This window comes from Salminus brasiliensis, chromosome 7 (assembly GCF_030463535.1).
Source record: "Salminus brasiliensis chromosome 7, fSalBra1.hap2, whole genome shotgun sequence".
NCBI classification, from domain to species: domain Eukaryota; kingdom Metazoa; phylum Chordata; class Actinopteri; order Characiformes; family Bryconidae; genus Salminus; species Salminus brasiliensis.
Window position 1 is genome coordinate 19,400,647 of NC_132884.1, and position 17,806 is coordinate 19,418,452.

Sequence of the window (17,806 nt, forward strand, 5' to 3'; positions counted from 1 at the left end):
GTTTTATTCTAGGTATTTATTCCCAGATCTCTGTAAAGCTGCCTTGTGACTACACTCGTTGTGAAAAGTGTTTTATAAATAAACTTGAATAAATTTTTAAGGCTTTTTTCCTTTTATCAATTTATTTTTTTGCCAATGTTTCAATATCACTCCCTTTACCTATTATTCATTACTTGTTGACACTTTGAACATATAGCTGAGTGATGATGCCAACTGCTTGTACTTTTGTGCTTTAGAGAAACTAGGGCTGTCAGAGCTTGTACATCATATATACTCTTCTATATTCTGAAAGCAGTGTGTGCAGTCTTTAATCCCTTATTTTCCACTTATTAATAATAATACATTAAACATTTGCTGTTACTTTACTGTAAATCATTCTTTGTGTTATTATAGTAGTCTAGTGGTTATAGAGTTAGTCTCTTGTATGCCAGACTATGTAGAAGAAAATGAAACCTGAACTGTTCACTAATGCTGATTAGAGGTTTCTAATTGAATACTCACAACAGGAAGATTTTATTCAGGCTAAAGGCCAGTATATTAATTATGAATTACTTCAGTTGACTAATATATATATATAAATTCAGTATGGGAGTAAAAGGAGAACATGCATTTACCTACACTGCTATGGTAAATTTATCTTTACTCCTTATTTTGTGTTTGTTATATCCTCTCTCTAATCTCATCCCGAACTGAATTTAGAGCATCTATTAACTGATGATTTTGGAAAACATCTAAAGTAAGCTTTAAAATACTTGGAAATCGACTCCAAGGTTGAAGGTGGGATGAGAAGAACCAGATCTCAAAACAAAAAATATGTGAAAAACTGCATATAGTTCATTTCATGGCAGTCTGTAAACAGAAGAATTGATAAATCTGTGGAATCCTCACAAGTGTATGTTTAAATGCACTGGAACTAAAGAAACTAACACTCTAGCTGGTCTCTGTGGCCTAGACCTTGCAAAGGCTCGTGGGAGGGTGCAGGGAGATTGCCTCTCCAAGGCCAAGTGAGGTGAGGGTTCCGGAGATCAGGAGATAGGAACTAATAAACTGCATTTTACAACTGCTGTTATATTTAATATATGCCGGAGTTGATCATTTAGACACAGCAGTCTATTAGACGTCTAAATTTAACAGCCCATAATGTTGCGTATTAATGATCTTCAAATGCTGTGATGGAGTTCATAGTTTCTAAAATCTAGATTTTAAAATGAAATTCAGGAAGAGATATATATATATATATATATTTTTTTTTTTTTCATTTATCATATTTCAGACTAAATTCTATATCTTTGTCTTTTTCCACATGTTCTCCACATCTGTCTTTTTCTTGTGTTTTCCTTCATGGTAATGAAGTTTTAAAATGTTTAGGAAGTGTGTTTTAACTCCTTATCCTTTGATCTGGATCTGGATTCTCGTTGGGAAATGAGGACTGTTTACACTCATTATGGAACTTGTAAAGGTGAAGGTCACTTTAGGTCAGTCTGAAACCACGTTAAGGTCATTTTTCCAGGCCTCCTCATACTGTGGTTATTAGCACAACAAAACGGAGACAGTTCAGGGTAAAGAGACACAAGTAGACAATTCAGTCCAGTTTCACAGAGATTACACTGATTTAGGATGAAAAGCGACACAGCAGCGCCACCTACAGGTCAGATATCATATCTGCAGCAGCAGCTCCAGTCATAGACTGAGAAGAAGAAGCCAACGATCATTTCCTCACTTATTAACAAGGCTAATTCTCATCACATTAAATATGTAAATATTACCATTGTTATTATTGTTCATAAATAATGACAACCACAACAATAAATTCTTTTATGTATTACAGATATGATGTTTTTATGATACAGTTGTTTTCAATAATAATAATAATAAATAATTTATTAGTTACTGTCATACCTGGTCAGACGTTGCAGTGAACACAAGGAAACACTCGCAGGGATGGACGATGAAAGACTTTAATGTAACCTGGGCAAAAGTAAACAGACACAACAAAGCAAAGCACCACCGGGGGAACAGCAATCTAATGGACAGAACCAGAAACAAAATCAAAACCTGACAACTCAAACTGGGCACAGTAACACAGCTGGGACTGGGAGGAAGCTGAGCAGTATTCAGGAAAACAAAAAACACCTCAAACAAAAGCAGAACACTAGACGGAGCTTGGGCCAGGAGAAAGAACACAGACGAGGTTTTGAAAAACAGTGAACAGAAACCTGGAAGCAGCAAAAACCAACAAACCAAAACAATGAAGGAAAAACTACGAAGCAAAACTTCAGATTAACAATGAACAAAAAACTATGAAGCAAAACTTCAGATTAACAATATTAACAATTATTGAAGCATCTGAAATCAACACTGGAAGCACATGAATAAACATGAGCTGTTTATTAGCTGTTAGTGAACAGTAATGAGCCGGTGCAGTACTGTGTAAGTCAGAGATCACCTTTTACTGATTTACTTTCCAGTCAATACGACCATTAAGATATTTCCTTTTGTCGGTAACGGCTTCTTGACCGCTCATCAAGTCAAGTTTGATTATATATTAAAAAAAATTCAAAAGCAACTTCGACAGAAATCCGTGTCTGAGCCTCTTTTGAGAAAGCTGAGGGTAACAGTGGCAGGAAAAACTCAAGAGGAAGAAACCTTGAGAGGAACCAAGACTCAAAGAGGATTCAGAAATACCTAAACCTAATGCAGAGGAACAAGAGAATCTAACAAGGGACCTGCGTCATTTGAAACTTCTGGTGCAGCTAAAAGAAACTGAAATGCAAAAGCTGATAAGTAGAACAGTGCAGCACAGAGCCAGTGGAGATGCCACCCCTATAGAGAAATCCTTCATATCTGCCCATAACTCACAGTGGTGCAAAGACTTCAAGGTTTCTAGACAAATTGGTGAACCAGGGCAGAAAGATAGACTGACGTTCTCCAGTCTAGCACACCAAATTGAGAGTGACCTGGCTAGGGGTTATTCTGAGCCAGAAATACAGTGTGTGCAGAATTATTAGGCAAGTTGTATTTGAGAGGATTCTTTTTATTATTAAACAACAACTATGTTCTCAATCAACCCAAAAGACTCATAAATATCAAAGCTTAAGTTGGAGTGTTTTTTTTTTTTTTTTTTTTTTAGACTTAGATCTTAGGAGGATATCTGTTTGTGCAGGTAATTATTACTGTGCAGAATTATTAGGCAACTTAATAAAAAATATATATACCCATCTCACTTGTTTATTTTCACCAGGTAAACCAATATAACAAAATTTAGAAATAAACATTTCTGACATTCAAAAACAAAACCAAAAATAAATCAGTGACCAATATAGCCACCTTTCTTTACGATGACACTCAAAAGCCTTCCATCCATAGATTCTGTCAGTTGCTTGATCTGTTTACGATCAACATTGCGTGCAGCAGACACCACAGCCTCCCAGACACTGTTCAGAGAGGTGTACTGTTTTCCCTCCCTGTAGAGCTCACATTTTATGAGGGACCACAGGTTCTCTATGGGGTTCAGATCAGGTGAACAAGGGGGCCATGTCATCATTTTTTCTTCTTTTAGTCCCTTACTGGCCAGCCATGCTGTGGAGTATTTGGATGCATGTGATGGAGCGTTGTCCTGCATGAAAATCAGGTTTTTCTTGAACAATACAGACTTGTTTCTGTACCACTGCTTGAGGAAGGTGTCTTCCAGAAACTGGCAGTAGGTCTGGGAGTTGAGCTTCACTCCATCCTCAACCCGAAAAGGTCCCACAAGTTCATCTTTGATGATACCAGCCCATACCAGTACCCCACCTCCACCTTGCTGGCGTCTGAGTCGGAGTGGAGCTCTCTGCCCTTTACTGATCCAGCCTCGGGCCCATCCATCTGGCCCATCAAGAGTCACTCGCATTTCATCAGTCCATAAAACCTTAGAAAAATCAGTCTTAAGATATTTCTTGGCCCAGTCTTGACGTTTTATCTTATGTTTCTTGTTCAAAGGTGGTCGTTTTTCAGCCTTCCTTACCTTGGCCATGTCCCTGAGTATCGCACACCTTGTGCTTTTTGATACTCCAGTAACGTTGCAGCTCTGAAATAAGGCAAAACTGGTGGCAAATGGCATCTTGGCAGCTTCACGCTTGATTTTCCTCAATTCATGGGCAATTATTTTGTGCCTTTTTTTTTTCCAACACGTTTCTTGCGACCCCGTTGGCTATTTGCCATGAAACGCTTGATTGTTCGGTGATCACGCTCTAAAAGTTTGGCAATTTCAAGACTGCTGCATCCCTCTGCAAGACATCTCACAATTTTTTACTTTTCAGAGTCCGTCAAATCTCTCTTCTGACCCATTTTGCCAAAGGAAAGGAAGTTACTTCTCATTACAGAGATGCACATCACCTGATTTACTTGATTGGTAGTTGGCTTTCAAGCCTATAGAGCTTGGAGTAGGACAACATGTATAAAAAGGATGATGTGATCAAAATACTCATTTGCCTAATAATCCTGCACACAGTGTAGTAGTTTGTCTGCAGAGCGGTGTGGCATACAGACAGACATACCAGAAACAGTTCTGGAACTACAGCCAAGATTTCTGTTTGGTTTTTAACAGTGTTCTTATGTACGTATTAGTGTTGATCATAGAATAAAACATGTAACCTGGCAAAGAATATATATTTAAAATAGTATAGAATCATTTATTGTATTGCAGATTGTTTAACTGGCTGCTGCTGCTGTTGTTTTTCAGGCCTGTCGGCTGGTGCGTAAAATGCATGCAGTAGGGTAATGAGAGTTGGGTGGGATGGTGGTGTTGTATCAGTAACATGCAAAAAAAAAAAAATCCTGAATCAATCTCTTGCTCATCGTCCACTTGCTGAGTGTGTGCCACTGATTGTGGTCGTCTTTGTCCTCCATTAGTGGATCATGGCTGTATACTATAACTGGATAATGCTGCCACATTGTAAGTTTAGTAGTAGTTAGTGAACATGGATGCATGAGCAGTTTACAGTTTTATGCCCCCCACCCCCCTCTAAAAGATTAAAACATAAAAATGAACAGAACAGATGTAATTTTGACTTTAATTTTGTTTTACACCACAGGAAGTCAGCAATGATTTCAATTGACCTTTTATTAGAGACAACAAAAACGGTGTCTTTCCAGATTTTGTTTATTTTAAGGGGGGCACAGGCTTTAGATTGAAAAAAAACTTTACAGGTTTTAGCAGCAAGATTCAGATTATTGATCATAAACTTTTCTTTTTCTTAAAGTGTTACAATATCTTTGACTTAAGATAAAGATAAGATAAGATAATCCTTTCTTAGTCCCACAGTGGGGAAATTTTCAGTGTCACAGCAGAAAGGGATAGCAAGACACTCAGTTACAAAAAAAAAATGTGGATAAATAATTGACACTATATACACACAATATAAATAAGAAGTAAAAAAAGCAATAACTATTATTTACAGATTATTGCAAATGACTCTTAATTGCACATGTGGGAGGGGGGGTATTGCACATAGTATTTTTACATTAAGGGATCTCTATTCCCTGAACATGTGTGTGTAGTTAAGTGTGTGTGTATGTGGTCCGCTGGGAGCAGTGCTGGTTGTGGAGTCTGACGGTAGCAGGAAGGAGGGACCTGCGATACCGCTCCTTCACACACTTGGGGTGAAGCAGCCTGTCACTAAAGGAGCTGCCCAGTGCTGCCAGAGTCTCATGCATGGGGTGGGAGCTGTTCTTCAGCATGGATGCCAGCTTGGCTGTCATCCTCCTGTCTCCCACCACCTGCACTGGGTCTAAGAAGCACCCCAGGACAGAGCCGGCCCTCTTTATGAGTTTGTCCAGTCTCTTCTTATCTGCCGTCGAGATGCTACTGCCCCAGCAGACCACTCCATAAAAGATGGCAGATGCCACCACTGTGTCGAAGAAAGTCCTCAGGAGTGCTCCCTGAACTCCAAAGGACCTCAGTCTCCTCAGTAGGTAGAGTCTGCTCTGGCCTTTCTTGAAGAGTACAGCAGTGTTGACTGACCAGTCCAGTTTGTTGTTCAGATGAACACCCAGGCATTTATAAGAGTCCACTCTCTCGATGTTCATACCCTGGATGTTTACTGATGGAGGGGGGTGTCTGCTCCTGCGGAAATCCACCACCAGTTCTTTGGTCTTTCCTGCGTTTATCTGAAGGTGTTTCTGCAGACACCAGTCCACAAAGTCCTGAATGAGTTCTCTGTACTCACTGTCCTCCTCATTGGTTATGAGGCCGACGATCGCTGAGTCATCAGAGAAGAATCAGAATCAGAATCAGAAGAATGTATAAAAAGAACGTCTGGAGGTGACAGGTCGGTGAGCTGGGTGAAGATGAACGGTGCCAAGACCGTTCCTTGAGGGGCTCCTGTGCTGCTGACCACCATATCAGAGACACAGTCCCGTGCCCTCACATACTGTGGTCGGTTGGTGAGGTAGTCCAGTATCCAGTTCGACAATGTCCCAGCTTGTCCTTTAGGAGCCCTGGCTGTATGGTGTTAAAAGCACTGGAGAAATCAAAGAAGGTGATCCTCACAGTGCTGCCGGGCTTCTCCAGGTGAGAAAGAAGGGTTTAAGTTTTGATGCTGGAGGTGGCAGTGATTTAGACCCGATAACGGCAAATGCTTTCACTCGGATTACATTTAAACAGCTTTTTGTGTCTCTTGTTTTTTAGGCCCAGACCTGTTGAGGAGGAGCCAGCCAGAGCTCTGCAGAATTGTTTAGCAATCTCTTCAGTGCATCTAAACCATGGACTGATGGCCAGAAGTAATCAATCCTCTGGATTCAAATCCACTAAAATGATTGAATGAAAATGACATGAGCATCTGTACCCCCTTAGTCTAAGCTCCCCAAATGTTATTTCGCTATACAAGCAACAAACTGTGCTAAGCAAGGGACTGTTCTTAACGGCAGGTCAAAGAACAGCCCAACCCTATCTCCGGAAAATGCAAATGTCAGTGACAGTTATGAGTGCAAAAACAAATGTGTTGGACATGTTTGGCAGTTTATTATTCAATTGTTAATTTGTCAAACCTCTTAACTGTTTGAAGAATGTGGGGAAATACTGAGTGTTAAGTCTGAACACACAACCAACACATCATTCAGTTAAAGTCTATCTCAGAGTCTAATCAAGCTGTTTGGATCCTAATGCTTTTGGTGACTATATATGCTAGTAGTCCTCTACAACCTCCCTCTACAAGGTTTTATGGCTATCAAGAGCTTGAATGGCACCTGTTTGATTGATAGAAAGAGTGCTCATGGCACAAAGGGTAGAAGCCAAAAGGATTAGTGTCTTTTTGCAGGTGAGAAAACCCTGATGTTGTTGCCGCCTTCTCGTTGTGTTATTTGACAGCTTTTACCCAAATGAAGTTGAAGTTAAAACAAGATTGAACATTTTAAAGGAAAATGTGTATTTAGATATGTAATGAAGATATGAATTCATTTATTATTTGACTGTGGAATGAAACAGTTATTAGTCATACACTATGAATGTAAATGATGTGTAACTTAATAAAAAAGAGCATCATTTCTACATGTAAACTGAGTTTATCCTGTTCTGCTGGAAGAATGTGCAGGGAGCGTGGGATGGGGGAAGTGGTAGGAAATTAAATAAGCTATTCTGGCCCACCACTGGAACTGGTAATAGGAGGCTGGCACTTACGTACTTCTGGCTCAATTCGAATTATACCAGCTTCGACCAGGACTACGCGCTCCGACCATCCCATCAAAGACCATGCAGATTCTACATAACCATAAGGGCCAACAGATTTACAACAAGAGCTCGTCTTCCCCAAAACCTGCACCTTAACTCAAACAAATGACTCAAAATGTACTCAAACCCTCTGAACGTCAAAGAGTTGCATAAAATAAAATGGTCTTGATTCAGATATATACTTTGAATAACGCTCACTAATTTTTATAAGCTTAATTTCATCTTCTAGAACTTACTTTATAAGTGCAATTTTATGTTTCTACTTAATTAAAATATGTAAAAAGTTTATGTAGCTCATAAGCACCTTGAACGTTCTACAAAAGAAACTGTTAGAAAAACTACTTTATCTCCCATGTGAGTGTCTCTATACAATGTGATTTCCCCCCTTGTTGTTTTATAATATTTTCTATAATGACCTTACATCAAAATAAATCAGCCACACATAAAATACACATAAAACAACACTGCAAGTTCACTCTTTTCACACCACACTTGATTGGAGCCAATATGCTAACACAACAGCGTCTCCTTTTGAATTTAGATTTACTTGACAGCTTGGTGTTGGAAGTAACTGCTCACTCCAGGACAAGCCCAGATAGATGTGTTGTCAGTGCAGCAAGTATTTTCTCACAGGCGCTACTTGCATGAATCCACCAGCCAAGACGAGAACTACAATCATACGACACACCAGTAGTTCATTCCTTTAACAGAAACATCTCAGTGCAGAGAAAGCCGCGCAGACAAAACAACACACAAATTGTGTGCTATGGCATTCTGCTCTATGCCTTTAACAAACCACCAAGCTGTGCAATGAAAATGCCCTGACTTTTTTAATACTTTTTTTTTAACACGATTTTGCAGCAAAGGCTCTAAAACCTTTATATATCCATATGTCTTGACATAATCTGCTTTGCACAGTGAAGATAAATAAAAAGATGAGAAAAGGAATTACGAACGGATGTTAAATTGCTGGGATTTTAATATACTACACAGACTTGGTGTTTTTTCTGGATGTGTCTAAATGATTACCTAGGTCAATGTCATCTACACAGAAATCCAGCAATACTAGCAGCTCATCTCCCAACACAACACTGTTGCTCTTGAAACACAACTCATCACATGACTTGTATATTATACAAAATGACTTGTATATTATAATGATCTGACTGTTGTTCTACCGCGGACAGAAGGTGATTGTCTAAGGTTTTATCAAGAATGTGATTATTGCCTAAAGGTACCTGTAAAACATTCAACAGTGGAAATAAACTGCAGTTGTGGTTCGACAATTTAGAATTGTTCTTTGTAGTACGATTGAGGCTTAAATGATGCTGAAAGCATGCTCTAATTTATACTGCTTCAGCTTGCTTAGACGTTACGATGGCAGTTTTACCACTGGTACATTCATTTGACACACAATGGAAATTCAGATGAAGCATTTAAGCATTTCTTGTTATTATCAAATAAAATCAAACACATTTAAATAGATAAAACGAGCACAATTTTATAATGTAATTTTTTAATAAAGAGCCGCGTGTTTACATTTGATGACATCATCGTATATAAACGAGAGGTGAAAGGAGGGGCGCTGCGCTTGAATACTGCAATTGTGACGTCTGCAGCTCAGCAGAATGATGGAACTGGAGGAGTTCGGAGCGGAGCTCACAATACTTGCACACCAGCTCAAAGAGGCATGTGTTTGGGGTGCGGATCTCACAGCAGGTGGAGCAGAAGGTGAGCTTCCTATAGGGGGAGCTGGAGCATCTTCTGAGGCTGAAAGACTTGGCGGAAGCTCGCTGTGCGGCCCTTCAGAAGCGTGTATGGAAGGTCTCAGCAGCCCTGGTGGTGACTGAGAGGGACCTGGAACTCTACAGGGTCCCAACACAGCCGGACGTGGAAATTGAGACCATCGCTCTCAAGGTGAAGAATGCCCTGGAGCGGCTGGGAGAAGAAGGTCTGGCTGATGGAGACCCAGAGAATGACGTGAACTTCTGTAAGGACGATGCCCCCATAGAGGAGCTTAAGTGAACTTAGGCCACCTGGATTTCGTGGAGACCCAGGCAGAACGTCCAGAAACCGCCACCCCTGTGAAATGGTGGAATAAACCAAAAAACCTGTTTTGCAGAGTTCAGGAAGGAAGGCTTTGCCATTGTTCCAATCAAAATAAGAGAAAGAGAGAATCGCCAGATTGAAAAGGAAATTAGGGAGAAGTTGGAAGTGAAAGAGAGATGGAAGAGGGCTCAGGAGGAAAGAGAAGAGTACATTAAATGGGTTCAGGCGAGATACGCCGAAAAGAAGCGGAGGGCCGCGGAAAGGCTGGCAGAAATGGAGGAGGCGCAGGGATGCTGCGCGTGGTTCTACCATTTAAGGGCCAGGATAGTTCGGCGTGCCCAAAGGAAAGAAGCCAGCAAGGAGCAGAAGGCTGAGGAGACGCCGCAGCGAAAAGAGCGTGAAAGAGCAAAAAAGCTAGAGGAGAAAAAGAGGGACTGCGAACTGATCCAGAAAGTGTGGAGATTAAAGCAAGAACATTCGTGGGATCAGGCGATTCCTCAGATAGAAGCAGATTAGAAGAGGGTCTTCAACGTCCTACCAGAGCCGGGGGAGGGCATCGGTTAAACAGGCAGTGAAGTGGAGAGCAGCGAGGAAAGAAAAACATAAAATAGAAAAGAAAAAATATGAACATGAAGTTTATGATCTTTGTAGAAATGACATTTACATGCATGAATCAAACTGCATTTATAAGTAATCTGATCAATAAAATAAATAAAAAGTAGCTCTATGAAGCCTATTTGTTAAATACAAGTAGTTGATTAAATCAACACACTTACCAATGACTTAGGACACGTCCCAGAATCCTTAAAAACAGCACAACAACAATCCATCACAAGAGTTTCAGCCTATGGAGAAAATAGCATTTATATACATTTGGTTTTGAACATATCTTTTTATCTTGATGTTTTAACTTGGCATGTGGAATGTCATTTATTACTCTTACAATATGTTAAAAACAAAAAGCATTACAAATGACAATTTTACATTAAAATTCATTCACATTTGAATCACGTCAACATGGTTATCAGAACTGCATATGCTAGCTATATGAACTCTATATGCTGTATGAAGAAACTGTTCTCATCTAAAACATTTAGTTTCTGATTACAATGATGAACTGTGACCTTCTGCTGCTAAACGTGGAAATATGATGTTTTGGGAATATTCAGCTTACTTTAGCAAGAGTGTTTGTGCAGTGCATTTAATAAAACACTCCTGTGCCTCTCAAATCAGGACTAAATCTAGACTCAAAGGTGCTTGTGACTGACACAGTACCACAAACTGATGCTGTGTGGCCAAAGGTTTGTGGACGCCTGGTGCAATTTTGTTAGTTCAATTTGCATACATTTGAGCAGATCAGGCAGTTAGACAGCGCTAGCTAGCGACCTTTTAGCTATGCTTAGTGCTTCCATAAACTTACCAGAAATATCAAGCATATACATGGATTCATAAAGACAAACAAAATAAACTATCCTACAGTGTAACTGTGCAATAACAAAGTCTTCTCATATACGCTAACACTACCTCCCAGAAGCAAGATGTGTGTGTAAAATGTCTGCAGTCTGCCCGGCAAAAGCTGTGCTTGCACATGCGCAGTTATGTCTTAACCACCAAAAAAATCTAATTCAGATGAAGCAAAGTTTATTCGTTCATTTTATTTATTTGTTTTTTTTATTTATTTGTTTTTTGTTAATTTTATTCATTTGTTTTTGTGTTCATTTTATTTATTTTTTTGTTAATTGTATTTATTTGTATTTTTAAGCATTACTGCATTTACCCATTACTGCACATTTCTACAGTAAGAAATGTCTGAAACTCATACCATGAATACATCAGGTACTGTTCAAGAATTTATGGGTGTGAATTCATAACAGTTTGACTTTTCAAAATCTTGTCTACCCAATACTAAAAAAAAAAAAAGTTTGCTATCCCATTACTCCACATTCCTACAGTAAGAAATGTCTGAAACTCCTACCATGAATACATCAGACACTGATGATTTTGTGGAGTGATTTGATCATTTGGTTTAGTTTATTGAATTGTAAATTTATCCATCTTTATCATTTAGCTATGAAATGATATGAGCACAAGAAAGTCTTATTATGAGTAGGTAGGAAAGTGATGTTAAAATACAGTGGATTTAACTGAAAGAAGATTAATTCATGTTTAATAACAGAGACGATCTGAATTTCCACCGTTTCAGACTGACCTTCATATATACATACATTTCATCACTAGAGTGACACTGACTGACTGACATGGTGGTGGTTTGTTAGAGTTTGTTGTGCTGACTTGATTGGATCAGAAACAGCAGAGTGGACACAGTGTTTAAAAACTGCTGTGTCTGATCCACTTGTACCACCAGCACCACACACACACACACTCTACCACCATGTCTGCGTCACTGCAGCTGCCAGTTGGTGTATCTATTCCTTGATGTCGACTCCCCAGCTTTGACCAACAGAAGCCTATTCTGGCCGGCATCACAGTGGAGGTTATGAGGGGACCTCTGGCCATAGTTTCAGCGTCTTACTGGTTTTCTTTCCTTTTCTCCTTTTGTTTGTTTGTTTTCACACAATGTTGATAAATACGGACTGTTGTGTGGAGAAACCTGGAGATGTATTCCAGTAGCACTGTTCTAAATGTTCCACAAAAGCAGAGCCAGAAATACTTACTTGTTTTGATTTCCTAACATAACACACTCTAACACATTTTAGGAATGGCCAAAATGACAAAATACACTTTGGGCCCCCCCTGTATGAGTGGTACAAGAATACTTACTCTAAAGGGTTCCCTAATTCCCACAATGCAGTCCCAGGCACTGGAAGGTAAAGGCTGCAGAGGGCTTTGGTCACCATGGCATAAAGATCTGCATTCCCAATAGCCTTCAGCATGCAGATACACCAGTGCAATGTCGTACATCTTCCTCAGCTGAACAGATAAAAGACAAGGTTATACTACCATAGTACAGATCCTTACACACAGCTACAGGGCTAGCTAGAAGGGTTCTGAGAAAGGAAAGGAAACCACACTTTATCACCACAGCAGTACAGTGGAATTTCACCTTGCCACCAATCCGTGGCAGTGAGCATACACTTACAAGTGAACAGGGCAGCAACTAGGGATGTCCCAAAAAGGTCCATTGACTCAGGATCAGGAACTGATCCAGGCATTTTTATTAGATCAAGTATCAGCTTTTTAAGTTCCAATCCTATCCATCTCTCTGTGAGCAACACAAAACAGAGCTTTATTTTACATTATAAGTGCAGAGACGTTTCCACTTAGCAGCCAAAACAAACCTTAAAGTTGGCTTCTAATTCTAACTCTCCACTCCACCATGCAGATTTAAAACGATCATCCATTTATTGAAGATAAAGAATTATTCACCAGTTACTATTTGAGGAGCCGAGGAGGATTATTAAGGACTTCACCAACCAGTGGCGGTTCTTGGGGGGTGCCGAGAGGGGCCCAGTGCCCCTCCCATAACACATTTGGACCCCCCTACGGCCCCCCTAAATTAGGCGTGTCTCTCCTCAACTCTGTGAACACACGGCGACAAAGATAAGCAAGGTAAGTAAAATGTAAAAGAAAACTGTTGAAAAATGTGGAAACTGTTAATGTAATATATACTGCTTTAGGTGTGTGTGTGCTCACTGCCCCTAGTGTGTGTGTGTTCACGACCACAGATGGGTCAAATGCGGAGGATACATTTATCTGTACATTTTTTAATTAGGATAAAGAGCTCATTCACATAAACATTACAATGCGCAATATCTCCCATTCTCATGTGCAATCGAGGGTCAATGTGTGTCAATTGTTTTGACTGTTATTATTTATATTGTATATATAATCTTAAGTGTGTGTCTTGCTATCCTTATCTTGTTGCTGCTGTGACACTGTGAATTTCCCCACTGTGGGACTAATAAAGGATGATCTTATCCTGTCTTACAACGTTTTTCAGAATGTGTTGCATATCAAGTCATTTATATACGAAGCGATGTGTTTGAGGTTCAGCCAAACTGATACTTTATTAATCCCGAAGAAAATGAAGGCAAAGCTAACGCAGCAATCCCCTCGTAGTGGTGGCTCGACACTGTTTTTGCTCTGTATTTATTTTCAAAAAGAGGAAAAATTATATTTCACACTTCTTCCAAAAAAAAGAAAGACATGTGCAGAAGGTCAGATAGAGCCAGATGAACATGATAAGACTGAATATAAAAACTGAGTCTAAAGCACCATACGCTAGAAAGTAATCGACCACTCTAACATAACCACTGGCCCTAGACTGCCCCCCCCCTTAAAATGGTCTAGAACTGCCACTGCCACCCACGCAAGCCACTGCCCAGTGGCATGAAGTACAGAAGCATGAAGACCAGAACCAGCCGAGACAGCTTCTATCCCCGAGCAATTCGGCTCCTGAACAGACAGCAGCGCAGTGTACCAGTCACAAGTTCACAAGTTATCTCACCTGTCTCATCACACCTCCACCACATACAAACACATGCTGCACCCTGCACTTTGTGGATGGGCCCTTTTCACATTTCTGGGTTCTCACTTCTGTCAGTGTCTATCAGCAAATACCTGCTATCAGACATTAACAGAAGTGAGTGAGCAGTTAAAATAACTGCTACACCAGTTAAGATCAAAAAAGAAGCTCGTAAAGCCAACTCAAGCATCATAATAAGAGTAAAAAATAGATATTTCTTATCACATCAATTATATCTTTACCATCTGATACAGTGTCTTAGGCTCCTAAGTGTTAGCGAAAGCTTTATAGCAGAGGTGTCAAACTCATTTTCACAGAGGGCCACATCACCATAATGGTTGCCCTCAAAGGGCCAGATGTAACTGTAAGACAGTATAAATGTAACTAAATGCAACCAAATGTAATGTAGAATAAATATTAGTACTCCTTAATGTTAAATAACTCTGAATTTATTACTTATTCAACTTATAAATATTTGAATAGATGAAAAATATGTTTGCTTGTTACTCTGTTAACATAACATAAACCCTGTTAATTTGTCAGGTTAAGAAACTCGTATTACTCCATCAATCAACGATCAAACTATCCAAGTGAATAAAGAAAAATATCATCAAACACAAGTTATGACATTAACTAACTCAAAACTTTGTCACAATTGAAAGGGGCAGAATAACAATACAACCAACAACTGTGAGCTGCTAAGAACATGTGTAACAGATGTGGCATTTTACAAAACACAAATGGCTGCACACACCCTTGCAGAGGTCATACATACACTTAATGACAGATGGTTTGATTACAGTAAACATTTGTCTGCAAAAACACATAAACCTGCGTAAACACTAGATACACTGCTACACATATAAAGTAGTATATGTACTAAACAGGGTTGTCTCAGTTCACTATATTGGTCAAGTTTTTAGGTGGAGTTGATTAGGAGATGCTGCCTGTCCTTGAACACACCAAGTGGACCTCCTCTCCACCATCCTCATCCATTGATCATGTTCTGAAAATAATAAACACAAAACTGTGATCTGTGCTTGTTTTTGTTGAGATTCATCATTGAAAACATCTGTTCGTACAGATAGATGCTCCCAAACATGGACAAAACACAGGCAGCATGAAGTTGAAGCTGTGGCATCAAATCAGGGGGAAGCAGACAGTAAAAGTCCTGGATTGCAGCATCCTGGAACTTTGCTCTTAGGCAACGATCACTTTGAAGCTCGATTAGCTCCATGTGAAGGTGCTGGGATTGGCAAAGATGGCAAAGCCTGACTGCTGGGCTCTAAAGTCACAGAAGCGCCGATCAAACTCATTCGTTAACCGGTTCAGTTTGGTAGCCAACTGAGCACATGAAAAACTGCCGGGAAATGAGGCTGAGATGCTCTGACAAACAGGAAAGTGGGCAAGATTGTCCTGCTTCACCTGGCACATCCATAGATCAAGTTTACGCTGGAAAGTGGTGATCATGTCGGACATCTGCGTGATGACTTGTTTGCGTCCCTGAAGCTTCTGATTCAGTTGGGCAAGATGTTCGGTAATGTCGCCCAACACCGCAAAGTCACACAGCCAGTTTGGAACTTACAGTTCGGACATGGGTTTTCCTTTACCCTGCATGAAAAGAGCAATGCCTTCCTAAGCTCAAAAAATCATTTGTGGACTTTGCCCCTACTCAGCCACCGCACCTCCGTATGGTACGGCACGTCTCCGTGCTCCGAGCCCATCTCCTGCAAGAACAGCTGGACTGACGGTGATTCAGGCCACGCCCGAATGAAGTTCACTGTGTTCATGACAGTGGTTACTATATCATCCATCCCCAGCACCTTCCCACACAAAGCCTCTTGACGGATAATGCAATGATAAGTTATAAGGTGCGCGTGACAGTTACTCTTCTGCATTTTCTCTTTCATTAGTCCAACCAAGCCCAATTTTCCTCCACACATTGCAGGTGCGCCGTCTGTGGTTAATCCAACCAAATTTTCCCAGGGCAATGCATTTTTATTTAAGGACTTCTCCACCGCATCGAAAATGTCCCATCCCGTTGTGGTCCCATGCATGGCAGCTATATCCAACAGCTCCTCAGTGACAGAGAGGTCCGACTTCACGCCTCTAATGAAAATGGATAACTGCGCTGTATCCGTGCTATCTGTGCTTTCATCAAGCGCTAATGAAAAGGTTTGGTAGTTGCGCCTCTCTGCGGCCAGCTGTGTTGCCAGGTTTCCTGCGAGTTCCTTAATTCGCTCCGCGATGGTGTTTCTTGATAAACTGACATTTTTAAATGTCTGTATCTGGTCGGGACACACCTGCTCACAGACCTTCAGCATACACTGCTTCAAAAATGCACCCTCTGAAAAAGACTTCAGCTACAATAAAGCTAGCTTTCACTGCTGCGTCGTTTTGGGCCGTAGCTCTTGTGAACATATTCTGCTGCGATCGCAATTTGCCTTTTAATTCTTGTACAATTTGTTGCTTTTTTGAAGGCTAACTTTGGCATACTTAGCTCCGTGTTTGGGATCAAAGTGCCGACGTAAATTGTACTCCTTGACAACTGCCACCGTCTCATAACACAAAAGACATACCGTTTTTTCTCCTTGAAGCACAAACATGTATTCGCCTTCCCATCCCTCTTGAAACGGTCTTCCATCTGCATCAATTTTTCTTTTCCTGGACATTTTGGGATCATATTTGTAGCTTATTGTAGCTGTAATTCCACTTGTTGAAAAAAGCATAATCTGCATGCATTGTGGGGACATGTAGTTTAAGGTCAATGCACGCTTTAGAATTAGTCTAAAAGCATGCATTGACAATAAACTCCATTTCCCACAATTCATGCCAATTATGTTACCTGTGAAGCGACAGCATTAAGCAGATCTTTTAAGATCTTGCGGGCCACAACAAATGACACGGTGGGCCACGAGTTTGACACGTGATCTAAGGGGAAACATTAATTACCAAAAGCTAAACTAAACAGATGAGTTTTCAGACTAGAGTTAAAGATTGAGACTGTGTCTGAGTCCCAAACATTATCTGGAAGGTTATTCCAGAGTTGGGGGGCTTTATAAGAAAAGGCTCTTCCCCTGCTGAGCTTTTCTGAATTTTGGGAACGAGTAAGCGAGTCCAGCATCCTGACATCTAAGTAATCTTGATGGTTCGTAATATGTAGTAAGGTCCGTAGGTACTCAGGAGCGAGGTCATGTAGGGATTTATATGTTAACAGAAGAATTTTGTATTCAATGTGGAATTTAACTGGGAGCTAATGAAGTGCTGATAGAACTGGACTGATATAGTGAAATGTTCTAGTTTTAGTAAGGACCCTGGCTGCAGCATTGAACCAGCTGAAATTATTGACGTTCCTGCTGGAACAACCTGACAGTAGTGCATTACAGTAATCTAGCCTTGAGGTAATAAAAGCGTGTGCTAGCTTTTCTGTTAAGTCAGTTTTTACCTTGTTTATAACACATGAAATTCCTTTTCTCTGTGCACTGAAGACTTTCCCAAAAACCATCAGCCTTCATAGCAGCACAGCACAGCTCTGACCCACAGTCTCCTGTCAGAGCACTGAATGT

General features: G+C 40.3%; 1 pseudogene; it reads right to left on the reverse strand.

The window, feature by feature from the left end:
- Window positions 1-15,228: 15,228 nt before the first annotated feature.
- Window positions 15,229-16,912, reverse strand: LOC140559658 (general transcription factor II-I repeat domain-containing protein 2-like; annotated as a pseudogene).
- Between the last annotated feature and the right edge of the window lie 894 nt (window positions 16,913-17,806).